The sequence below is a fragment of the Vicugna pacos genome, chromosome 8, assembly GCF_048564905.1.
Source record: "Vicugna pacos chromosome 8, VicPac4, whole genome shotgun sequence".
Classification (NCBI taxonomy): domain Eukaryota; kingdom Metazoa; phylum Chordata; class Mammalia; order Artiodactyla; family Camelidae; genus Vicugna; species Vicugna pacos.
This window is the reverse complement of record NC_132994.1, coordinates 23644885-23658300: the sequence shown is the minus strand read 5'-3', so window position 1 is coordinate 23658300 and position 13416 is coordinate 23644885. Positions and strand designations below refer to the sequence as shown.

The window sequence follows — 13416 nt, the reverse complement described above, 5'->3', positions numbered from 1 at the left end:
ATACATGGAATCATATTCCCAGGCATCCAAATTCTGATATATCTGTGCTGGAAAAAAATTAGAACAAAATAATAAAAGTAAGAAAAATGTCTTTATTTGGTATATTGCTAGAAATGTTAAGTGTCCAGGAACTATGCCTTAAAATTACCTAGCAAATGAACCATTATACTTATCATATTATCACAAAGAATAAAAAGAAATAAAATAACAAAATTCTAAATCATAACTCAACACAAGAATCTTTATAAATGACTAAATGCCAATTTGGCATCTTCTTTCTCAATAGTGTGTGCCCTTTAGAGCATTAATTTTTATTGCATAATAAATATTTTGGCACTAAGCTTAGCTAAATTCAACAGTATTTTATATTTAAGTTTATATAACCCTTCATCTTTTACATGTACTGAAAACAAAAGTTTTGATGAAGTAAAACATAAATTTATAGGACTACCAACAGAAATTCGATTGTGTGTTGTAGGTTTTCAAAACGTGACTATGCAGGTAGCATAATTCAAAGACTTATATACTTTAATATCTACTTTCCCCTTCTTGCATGGCAATAGAATTCTAAGCTAGTTGATACTACCCTAGACGCAGTACGGTATTTTCCAGCCTTTCTCTCAGGCAGCAATAGCCATGAGACTAAGGAAACTTCTGATAATCTTCTTTAAGAAAGAACATGTGAGAACCGTTTGTCCTTTCTTTACCCTGCCCTCCAATCTGTTGATTAGAAAGTGGATGAAGTTACTGAAGCTCCATCTTGAACCTTAACAATGGAAGGCACACCCTACAAATGATTTAGCAAAAAGCCAGAAGTAGCCTAGATTCCACATGGCATCTGAACAGTCAACGACTCCTTATATTTGACTTATGCAAAAGAAATACATGAGCTTCTATTTTGTTTCCACTGCTGCTAGTTTTGAGAACACTTTTGCTCACAATTAAATTTACTCCTAACTAGTTTAATGTATGCCGAGAAAATCCTATTGCTACAGACGGGAGGAGGGGATTGTAGGTTTAAAATCTATACAACATACACAGGTTTAATTCTGATGGAAAGTTGTATTATTCATAATACATCAATTTAAAATATTTTAAAATCTTATTTACTGTATTTATCTCTATATGTTTAACATGTTAGTATTTATCCTCACATTTTAATAAAAACATTGGCAGCAAAAAAAGAAATACAACTCAGTTTTTTAAAAAAATATTCCCTTTCCTCCAAAGAATTGGCATATTATATACAGTTGACATAGTTCATGGATAAAATTATAAATTTCATTTATAAATATAAGTATAAATATTTCACATAGCTGATCATAGTCTCAGAATCTTCTTAATATGTAAAAGATGCTGTGACATGCACACTTACAAAATGCAAATACATTTTCTCAACATTATTTGATGAGTCTATACTTACATGTATTTTTTTCTACTTGGGTAGTTCTCTTGTATAATGTTATTTTGAGTTGGATAAATAGTGTTTATAATCCATTTCCACTTAAAGAGGATAACTAGGCCCTTCGTGATGTTATCTGCTTATAAAAGAATTTAATACTCAATTTATGGAATATAAATCCTAAATATACAATTCTGCCTTTGTAATTTGTATTTGTTTTGGTGGAATATATTTCTTCTATCATTTACATAACTTTTATAATCCTACACGTTAGTTATTACAGAGAAAGATTTGTGCAGAGCCAATCAATGTGCTTCTAACTGTTAATATGTATTTCTTACGGTTTTTTCTCAATTTATCAATTTTCTATTTAAATAGTTTATTCAGTGCTCTTGTAACAAATATTAAAAATAACTTTACTAATCTAGTAATGGAATCAAATTATGTTTTATTCCTACTCAATTCTACCTTGACACTCCATTAGGCAATGGCCTATAGTTAACTTCTAAGTTTCTTATAAATTATTCTAATTCTTTTCAGATTACTTAAAATAAGAAGTCACAACATACATGACTAAACAGATGAATACAACTTGTTTTAGTAATATAATGTCCACATAATATCCACAGTTCTCTGTAAACACACTCAATAGTTTTCCAAAACTTTTAGTTTAAAATTAATAAAGTGTAAGATTGAAGTAATTATGTTTTTCATTATAAGCACACTCACACGTGCTTAATTTAAAAAAAATTCACAGTTAAAGAGTTCTGTAAGAAGTTCTTTACACATCCCTCACCAATTGCTGATTTCCAAAAATAATTACTTTCAATTGGTTTAGTTGTTTTTCTTAGTGTTCCTTCATTTCTCTAAATAACAAGTGTGTTCTTCTGTGTGTTGACTGTTCAGCAGGAGGCATAATCTATTCACCTTACACAGTGAAAGCTCACAGCCACCACCCAGAGTATTTACATTCACATAATCCTACACATGTATACCATTATTTAGTTTTCTTTTAAGTAAATCAATACTCAAATCAGTATTTTAGAGTCTTCAACAATGCCATAAATTTTGTTGATTATTTTTACTTTCTTGCACAAGATTTTTGTTTTGTTGTAAATAATCATCTTGTCATTTTTCCCTTAGTTTTCTATGTACTTATTACTATAACACCAAACTCTTAACTGACTTTGTAAATCTTCTCTCGATATGTTCACAAATGTCAAGTATTTTATCAGTTTCATTTTCCTGATGAAATCTCTGCTAGACTTGGTCCAATTTGCACCCTTTTTATCTGGTGTACAACTGTCATCCTGGAATCTCCTTGCACCATTTTACTGAGCAGGCTCACCACTAACATGTGGCAGGTGCAGGGCAAAAGTATAGACGGAGGCACACAGGCCCTGGTCTATACCCCCTTCCTCTTCCAAGCCTGGCTCCAGGGAACAGACCCAACAAAAAAGCAAAGAAGCCTTCCGCAGCCTGGGTCTCAGTGAAACACCATTTTAGGCAAGGGGATGTCTTGCCATGTCCTATCCTTATTCGCCCTTTGGGAGGAGGCTATGTGTTTCAGATTCAATATTTTAGAACTTACTTCATTGAAGTCTAGCTTCAACTGTGTCTTGTGCCCCAAGGTTAGAGATTTACTTTTTTCCTCTTCAGTTTTCTTCTGGGATGAGAGAAGACCAGTCACTATTTCTCAGAGTGAAAGAGAAGACCTAAGGTTCTGCTTCTCAAACACTTATTTATCCAGAACTATTTTTAGATTTTTCTTAAATCTTATTGTCAGAGGTACTAGGTACCAACTCTTCCATAACCTTTAAGAAGTTTACAGTATATATTTCTCTCAGTCTTGCATTTCTATCACTGTCTTGGAACAATAATACAGTAGCAGTAATATTACCTTACACTACTTCTCTCTGCTCCCACCCAGGTGAATTTCTCCCAGTTCCTTAAACAGTGTTTTAAAGTTTTCCTTCAGCTTTCACACACACACACACATTTCTCTCTACTTAGATCTCTTTATCCACATATAACCCCTCATTAACATGTACTCAGTGATCCTTCCCAACTTAAACATCACTTTCTTAGGTAAATCTTTCCTGGGCCCCCAGAACAATTAGGTCCTCTTACTGTATTTCCAATAACTCCATGACAACTCTTTGTAGCATTCGGCATACATGTCATTCTGTATTTAATGATCTATAATGATTTGTGTATTGTTTCTCCTCTCCATAGACCATGGTACTACAGATTCAAGAACTATGTTTTTTAGCCACAGTCTTTTTAAATCTTAGCTTAGTGTTTGTTTCTTGTGGCTGCTGTCACAAATTACCACAGACTGGGTTGCCTGAAATGAAAGAAATGTATTCTCTCAGGTTTGGAGGCTATAAGTCCGAAACCCAGCAGCACCATCTCCCTCTGGAGCCTCTTGGGGAGAACCAGTTCTTTGCCTCCTCGATGTTCTAGTGGCTCCCCCAGCATTCTTGGGCTTAGGAATGTATTTCTCCAAGCTCTGCTTCTGTGCTCATGTTGTCTCCATATCTTCTGCCTCTCTAATCTCCCTCTACCTAACTTCTATAAGAATACTAGTCATTAGACTTAAGACACACCAAATAATCCAAGGTGATCTCATCTTAAGATCCATAACTTAATTCCATCTGCAAAGACTTTTTTTCTAAATAATGGAATATTCATAGGTTCCACGAATCAGGACAGGGACATACTTTTGTGGGGACCACCATTCAACCCCCACAGTGCTAATTCTTCAATGTGTGGAACTAGCACATTTTTGAGCAAAATTACAAGTTTCTTCAAAGCATCAATAAATGTCTAGGTATAATAATTTTTTATTTTGAAAAATATTGAAGATAAAGACAATAGTCACCTTCAGTTGGTGGCCATTTGGGTTTCTTCACAGAATAACTCAAGGAATGACAGAAAGTTTCCTTTAGAACAAGAAAAAGTTCAAAAGAATGCCCAAGACAACACCCACAGGATCAGGGAGACCATTTAGGAGGCTACTGAAATAATTACCAAGCAGACCAGAGATCATCTTAGCTTTTTACCAGAGGATAGCAGTAGAGGTGGTGAGATTTTTGTTGAGTTCTAGAAGACAATGGAAAAGTATGTCAACACAATTTTGTAGTGGATAAGAAGTGAGTATAAAAGAAGAAAATATTATGAAAGCAGAAGTGCAATGTCTTTCTCCCCAAAAACTCTACTCTGTGCAAGAACAATTTCTCTTTTCCATACCACTTTATTTCCAGTATCTCTAAAGTGCTCAAAATCTGAATAAATGAGTGAACCAATGGATAATTTGATCAATTTAACAAAATGAAGCAGATGTGGAAGTACATCAAATAAAAGCCAACCTACATATTCTATAACTAGGTGCCAAAGAAAAAAAATGGTCATATAATTATAGAATTTGGTAGTAAAGTAGCAAGGACTTTAACACAATATATTGGCAGAAAATTTCTGGAAACAGTTTAACTGATGAGGTAGTACGTTGATAGGGACAGGTGATATGGATACACACAGCATGTGTATGAAAGCTAAAGTCAGTAACAATGATAAAAATAAATTGCTTGAGAATGAAAGTTCTTCAGAGTCACTGTGATTCAGCATACCTTACATAACTAATTAAAATTCATAAACAGGGTTTGGTATTCTGACCAGGATTGTGCAACTAATCCAACATTTTAATTTTAAATTAGGAAATTACAAATTGAAGCAACACTATGTGGTAAGTTTTGTTTTTTTCCACATGAAGATTGGTAAATTATAACATTAATTTGAGTTATTATAATTTTTGATGAAAAAATGCTAGCTTCTTATTATAGGGAAGGTTATTTGTGTCATCTTGGCTAGGCTAATAGCACCCAGTTATCTAATCAGACATTAATCTAGTATTGATATAAACATTTTGTAGATGTGATCTATGATAAATTGACTTTAAATAAAGGAAATTACCCTCAATAATGTGGGTGGGCCTCATCTAATCAGTCAAAGGCTTAAGAGCAAAATCTGAAGTTTCCTGGAGAAGAAGAAATTCTGACTCAAAAAAACAGCACAATTCTCACCTGAGTTTTCAGCCTGTCATCCTGTTCTACAGATTCTGGACTTGCCAGCCCCCATAATCATGTGAGCCAATTCCTTAAAATAAAATAAATCTATATCTATGTAGATATAACTATGTGGATAGATCATATATACCTACCTGTCTATACCTAGACCTAACCTCCTATTCTGTTTCTCTCTATTGAAAAAAAAACATTGATTTTTATCAGTGGTGATTATGAAAAAAAATGTTAGGGATATTTGCCAGGAGCCTACAATAAGATAATAATCACAGGGTAGTTAAATTCTGATAAAAGTGAGAAAGCCAAAGAAAATCATTAGCAAATTCTTGGTGAGATGGTGCCAAGCTCAAGCTCTAGAATCAGACAGCCTCTGCCCAAAGTCTGGTCCTTCCAATTATAGGGGCTCTTGGACAAGCTGCTGACTTCTCAGAATTCCAGTTTCCCATCTGCATAATGACATTATTAATGATTCCTAGCTCATGGAGTGTTACAAAGATTTAATGAGGTCCTGGATATAAAATGTTAGCACAATGTCTTAACTATAGAGAACACATCATAAATTTAGTGGTAATTATTATTTCTCAGATTTAGAGTGAGGAATTATGCCAATTGTAGGCACAAAGGAAATAAAAAGATAAAAATCTAGTTAAAGATATCTTATTGATACCCTAAGGAAGAAAATAAATACCAGAAATTTGCATAAAACTTTATTTCTAATTAATAAAGACATATTAATAGGAGAAGAGAAAACTCTTTTGAAACAAAAATATTGCTCAAATGAGAAAAACATAAAAATCCAAATTATCTGGCAAGTCAAGTGCAAAATAGAAACTGAAGAAGCAAAAATGAATTTAAGAAATACTCTATAAAGAACTCCAAAGGCAATAATAAAAGACAACACATTAAATAACATATCAGAGGAAGCTTTGCTTTCAGCTTACCTTCTATTACAAGTTTAAGTTTTGTTGAGGAGTGTTAACAATCTTGCCCATAAGATAACATAAAGGTGTGGTTTTCTCTCTAACAGCAGTCATTCATTATTCTGACACAGTTTGCTCTTTTTCAGCAGTCATTGGGAACTTATGGTGGGCCTAAGTATAGTATAGGCCGTCAAGAGGGTGATGATCTGGTCTTTTACAGAACAAAAATGTATTGCCTGAGAGTAAATTTGCCATGATTGGCACAGGTCCCTGACAGTGAAACCCTGGGGGCAGAGGAGATAAAGGGTTGCTTCTGACCTCCCTACCACTTCCCAGCAAATGTCACCTGAGGCTATTGTTGCCATAGTGATCGAAGCTGAAATACAATGAAGTAATATCTAGAGTTAGGTGCCTTAATGGCTTTCCCAGATTACAGTCATCTTCAAGGAATTATGGTTTCAGTATTTGAGATTTGCAATTAAGGTTTGCAAAGGATTTTCCATAGGTAATTTGAATGTACAATAAATGACTTCTTTTTCTTTTAAATCTCATTTTTTCTGTTTTACATGTAAACTTCCCTGTATAATTGTCTAAACATAAAGTCTATTTTTATGTATTTGTTTTCATAATGAAATATAACAAATTGATTTCATCATTATGGAGTCTTTGTATATGCTGATTTCTGCTAAGAAAACTAGTCATAGAATGATTATGTGAGTTAAATTTAAATTGAACCTTAGTTGGAGTTTTGATTGATTGATGGATTGATTGACTTAAAGGTTGCCCTTGCCAACCCCCCAAACCCTTCAATTCTGGCAAGTTTTACTAAGGAAAAAACAACAGTAGCAGCAATTAGCAGTTTGACACACTCACAAAAGGAATAGTGTGGTAAAGCTGTGTGAGTCCATTAGAAAAAATATTTTGCCTGCACCTTTACAAAGTGTTAAAAGAGTCTGCTATAATGTAGAGAAAACCTTGAATAATGACTTGAAACACTGGAGAAAAGTTCCACCTGCTCAGACTTCCACACCCTTACCAAGTCGCTCCCCACCTCTCACCACACGTGGTCCCAGTGCCCCATGACAGATGCTGTCATGACCTCCCTTTGCAGGTATCTATTTTGCTCATGTCCCTAACAGCTTTTGCTGTGAATTATTCCAAAGCAAAGATATAACCATTAAGAGAATTTCAGTCACTTTAAGGACAATCTGTGTGTAGCACAGTCGCTGTCCCCTGAATCCCAGCACAGTCGCAAATCGTTATTCTAAGGAGACAGAGGGCTTTACAGAAAACCTTCAAGCAAAATAAAACACCAATTCACTAAACTAATTTCACTATTTCACTAAACTAATCCTGGAGACAAACAGCACTGCTTCAATCCCCTTCAAAACTACAACATAAGCAGCAGAGATTTGTTTTCTCATCACATCAAACATATTTTGTCCAAAGCCAGACGCAAACCAATTTTCTCTCTTTCTTCTTTCTCCATAGTCAGAGAAGATGTTAGAAATTAATGGTTTCTGATATAAATTAACTTATGAATGTCTGCATTTTGAAAAACAATGTGGTGATCAAAACTTCCTTGATTGTTTCTCTGCTAATGGATTTGTGCTATTCATATATTGCTATGACTCTGCTGTGTAACAAACAACCCCAAAATTCCAGTGGATTTTAAGAAGTAGCACTGACTTTTTTCATACAAGTCTGTAAGTTAGCATGAACAGCTCTGTATAAGGCAGCAGATCTGTTTCAGAACAGCTCCATGTGTTTCTTATTCTGGGAGAAGTAGCTACACAAGGCAAGCTTTTATCATGGTGAATGGCAGGAACACAAGTAGACAGGAAAAACCTCGCAGGCATACTGAGGCTTCTACTAATATTCTTCTGTCTAGTGGGGTAGGAATGTGTATTCAACCCACAATGTACAATGGCCAAAATGGAGAGTAATGAAAGACTTTTGGGGAAAAAAATAATAATGCAATCTCTTTGAGGGTTTGTCTTCAAGCTGCACTTAGGTATTACAATGTTGACAAACAGTTAAAGTATTCAACAAACAAATGCTTTTTCCTAGGTTTTGCATACAACATCATCTCTTGGTATACAAACATTTCCACTTCATAGGAAATAATTAATACAAAGTATGACAACAGTGATTTTTAATAAAACAGTGTTCTCCTCTGATGAAGAACTGTAAATTTTACATCAAGAGGTTTAAACACTTTCTTAAGCTCTCAGTCAATAATATCTAGTATTACATTATCTATGTTTGTATTAAAATACACTCAACAAACATTATAGGCTAAAGAAGAAAGACTTCTCAAGTTTCAATAATTGACATTTTGCTAAAAGCAAAATGTTATATATTCAGAGTTGTGGCGATGGTCTGATATTGTTTAGTGATAATGTCATAATTTCTCATCACATTGAAGAAAGTAGATCACCAGCTGTGGAATTCTAGGTTTGCCAAAAATAATCTATTCTGAAAAGTTTAAATATTCTAGAACAAAATCTTAATAGACTCACTACAGCTAATATATATTTTTAAATGTGGGGCCAAACATTTCAAAGTAGAGAAATAAAAGTTAAACCCAAACATTTGAGGAGTGCAAGATGGTCAAGGAATTCAAACTAAAAAGAGCATCAAATTGCATAGTTCAAAATATAAAACCCATTAATGAATGGTGAAAAAGAAATACTTGGGAAGATGCTTATGAAAATTATTATTATTATCATCATCATCATCATCATCATCATCATCATCATCTAAACCATGTAATCCTCTAGAATTCTCATTCCATAAACATCCTGTTTTGGCTTCTTGGGCTCAATTTTACTGTTCGTGTGCATGTGTGTAGTTTTGGGGGGGCTGGGGGGAGAGCTCCCCACATCAATAAGCAATTTTCAGATGCCAGTAGAACATCAGAGAATTCAACTCAATTCTAATGCCAATCTACCAGGAGGTAATATGAGATTCCACAGGTGAAGGATTTATTCCCAGAAGACTGTTCCCCTTCTACCTTCAGACACCAGTGGGAAGTTCAGGTTGTTACCTGTACTTCTGACTGTCCTGTACTCAACTATAAATCAGAAGTGTTCCCAATCTCCTCATTGGGTTCAACTAATTTGCTAGAGCAGTTCACAGAACTCAGGAAACTAGATTACCAATTCATTATAAAATGTCACAACTCAGGAACCGGCAGATAGAGATGCAGATGGCAAGCTATGTGGGAAGGGATACAGAACTTCCAGGCTCTTTCTAGGTGCAGCCTTCTCCCCAAATACCCACATGTTTACCAACCTGGATGCTTTCTGAACGCTGTCTTTTAGGGGTATTTTTTTATAGAGGCTTCATTACATAGGCATGATGAATTAAATCATTGGTTCTTTGTGTTTGAACTCAATCTCCAGCCCCTCTCCCCTCTCCAGAGGTCAGAGGATGGGACTGAAAGTTTTCAACCTTCTGATCACAAATTTTGTTATCCTGGTAACCAGCCACCATCCTTAGGTGAGATCCAAAAGTCACACCATTAACATAACAAATAACATCTTAGACATGCTCATCACTTAGGAAGTTACAAGGGTTTTAGGAGCTCTGTGCCCAAAATGGGGATAAAGATCAAATATGTATTTCTTACTGTAAATTACATCACACATCCTATATCTATTTATGCTTGAATTTTATCATTACTTCCTTATCATTGAATTAAGAGATACGAGCTAATCCGAGAAAATTTTACCTTAGCTTCCTGGAACGAGTTGTGGATCTGGAATGGTTAAAAAATTGCAGAAGCAATTCAAATATAGTAATCTGGAAACTAACTTACTCCTTACAACAGGGTCCAACAAGAAAGAGAATTTACAGATATCAAATGAGAAAAGATTTTAAGGAAGACAAGACTTATAGGTGTGCAGTGGGCAGCATTAATGGAGCAGAAGTGTAAGGTGAGGCAACTAGTTAGTGAGAGCAGCAAGGCTTTGCGGCTGTTAGGACTGAAGGAGCCAAGGGAGGAACCTGCTGCTGGTGCCCTGTGAGAACTGGAAACTTGTGGGAGTGATGAGCCACGTGAGACTGGGTCCTGCAAGAAACACACTGCTAAAAGAAAAGGAAGGCAGAGAAGAAGCCTTCTGACCTGTCTTATATCCCAATCTTCAAACTTCTGCTGGTTTTTCCCACTGGTTAAGAGTAACTGGAAGCCAGTTAGCAATAAAGCCTGGTGTTGCAGTGAACAGAGATCCAACTCCCAGGGAACAAATCAGGGTGCAGAAGGATGAGGAATGGATCTGGAGAGGGGAAAATCCAGCATCCAATCCAGCATCCACCTTCCTGTGCAAGGGTGATTATTGGGCTAGAGAGATAATGATGACTCGGGTCAGTGGTGACAATATAGAGAACATATAAAGCCTTCATACTGAATTGACAAAGACCAGCGTGTAAGAACAAGGCATAAAGCAATGACAAAGCAGGTATTGATTCTCTATCAAGAAAACATATGTGACGTTCTGGGACACTATCAGAGGAGAAGAAAGCTAGTTGTGGGAATTCAACCAGGAGAACTCATTTACAGAGAATAAATCTGCCATCTGGGGGGAAACCTGGGTATATAGCATCATAATTTAAAAAAAATATAAATTAAGCCTACCTTAAGTTATGAGAGATGCTGTTCTTGAAAATACTGTCGACAGAAAGAAAAAAAAAGCACAACCTAAAAGTTGAGAATTATGTTTTATTCAGCGGATTTTCAGAGGACTTTAGCCCGGAAGACAGCCTCTCAGATCACTCTAAGAGACTGCTTTGAAGAGGTAAGGAAGAGCCAGGTATATATAGGAATTTTTGCAACAAAAATCAGATAGTGGGAACATCAAAAGAGTACTGTTAATTAAAGAAAGCCAGACATCTCTCATTAATGAATTTAGCACTAGTCTATGTATAGGAAGATGCAAGAGCCTGGGCTCACTGAAATCACTCCTTTGATAGGCACCTTAGCTATCTAGGGCCAGTATCCTGCTTTCTCCATCCTGAACCCCCTCAGGGCTCACAGTGGTGGCTGTAGTAGCTGATTGCTTGATGGCTGCAACATCCCTTGTTTACTGACATGGGAGTTAATCCATAATACTAATATTTTTAAAGGATCACAAAATGTTTTTCAAAAAACAAATAATTTATGAATACCTTTCAATCTTACCTGATACCTCTCACATCACTATAGGTTAAGTATTTTTATCATATGCAATTTCCAAAACACTTATGAAGAATTCATTAGTTATATAAATACCAGGTATACATTTCTCTGCTTTAGTTTAAACATATAATATTATGGAATTTTATATGATGAGTTACTTTACACACTACAGATTTTACTTTCATACTTATAGCAGAGTACTAAGTTTTGAGTCATCTTTCATCTTGTACAGGAATTTCAGATTGGAGCTTCCTTTTTCATCTTTTGGAACTTTGCAACTCTAGAGAAAAAATAATATATTTGAACTTAAAATATTCTGAGTTACTCTTCACCTTGGAGTTGTATTTATTAATACACATTCCTTTTTAGATGTGAAGATCTTTTTGTTAAATTGATGAAGGTAAAATCCATCATGCCAATTTCACCTTCTCTTGAAGAATTTGAAACGGTATTCTAAGTTGAGAAGAAGCAATAATTTTTTTTCCAGAAATTCAGTTTAAGTAATAGTAGTTTGAAATCCTGTAAACTTCTACATTGGGGTTGTCAAACTATGGCCTGAGGCCAAGTCCTGTCCACTGTCTGTTTTTATAATTCAAGTTTCATTGGAACACAACACGTTAACCCATTTATATATTATTCATGGCTTAGAGAAAACCAGCAGAATTAAGTTGTTTGAACAGAGATCGTATGGCCCACAAAGACTAAGATTTTTACTGATACAGAAAAGGTTTGTTCACTCCATAGTATGTAGTAATGTCCTCTACTAATATTAGGAAAGTAATTTTTTTTGCCTAGCATATTTCTGATATAGCAATAATGACATGTAATTCTAAGAAAGTAGTTACTTGGTTGCAGCTCTTTCACTGACAGATGGAATTTAGTACACAAAAACCTTTTGGGAAAATAAAATCCTTCTTATAAAACTATATTAGGCCAGCACATAATAGGCACTCCATGAATTTTTATTCCACTGAATGCAATTAATTGCACATTGAAGAGCTGCTCTATAAATATATTTTTAATATGACTGACACATTAAATTAATTAATTAATGTAGCTATAAAATCTTCCTTCATCCAATAAAGCCCCTTCTTATTAGGCCCATATTTTTGGAGATTAATACACATTTAGCATTCTACTTTGTAAAAAGTCTCTAATTCTATGATTTCATACTAATAGATTTAAATATCTCTATAAAAACGTATCACCAATGATCCCTGAGGTATCACAAAGACCATGTTACAAGTGAGACTGTTTCAGGCAAAGACTGAGACCCACATCTGTATTGTAGCTTCCTCTTTTCTAGAAAATATTTTAGAAACTACTGAAGTCATTAAAGCACATAAAGAAATACATGAACAACATTTTGGGAAAAAAAAAAAAAAGTACTTACTATCTACCAGAAACTACAAAGAACCTTTGGAAACAGGCAGGCAGACAGGATGGGATGGATGGAGAAAACTATAAGCTAAAATATATGCAGAAAAGGCTACTTGAGAGGGGGAGGCAATTCTAAGAATGGTCCATGGTGGTGGTGGTCTTAAAGGTAGGAGTGTGCCAAGAGGTCACGCATGGAGGTCTTGAGGAAGACCCTGCATTTACAAACATGCTCCTCACACATGGGACAAGCAGTAACAGCAGTGGTGTTTTTCTCCTCACTGTTAGTGACAACAGGATAGTTCCAGGTGGACCAGAAGGAACTGTGGTTTTCATGGTCATAATGATGGTTAGGGAAACACTCTAACATTAGAGTGAGTAGAACAATTGAGTCACAGGACTCCCAGTTCCTCCTGAAGGGATATATATAACAATTGGAAACACATCTCTGAGTTC

The 13416-nt window shown here is 35.1% G+C and overlaps 1 long non-coding RNA gene across 5 annotated transcripts in view; it reads right to left on the bottom strand.

Moving 5' to 3' along the window:
• The window catches only part of LOC116281601 (uncharacterized), a 406927-nt gene that overhangs the window by 225461 nt on the left and 168050 nt on the right, over window positions 1–13416 (bottom strand). For 2 of the 5 annotated variants that reach the window (XR_012074861.1, XR_012074856.1), the window contains exons 1-3: window positions 5375–5440; window positions 4436–4507; window positions 2994–3068 (exon numbers count right to left, since the gene is read on the bottom strand). The exons of 2 other annotated variants lie outside the window; for them this stretch is intronic. This is a non-coding gene — a long non-coding RNA (uncharacterized lncRNA). Of the gene's footprint in view, window positions 1–2993; window positions 3069–4435; window positions 4508–5374; window positions 5441–13416 lie in introns of those variants that run through there. One more of the 5 variants, XR_012074857.1, reaches the window with a different exon arrangement.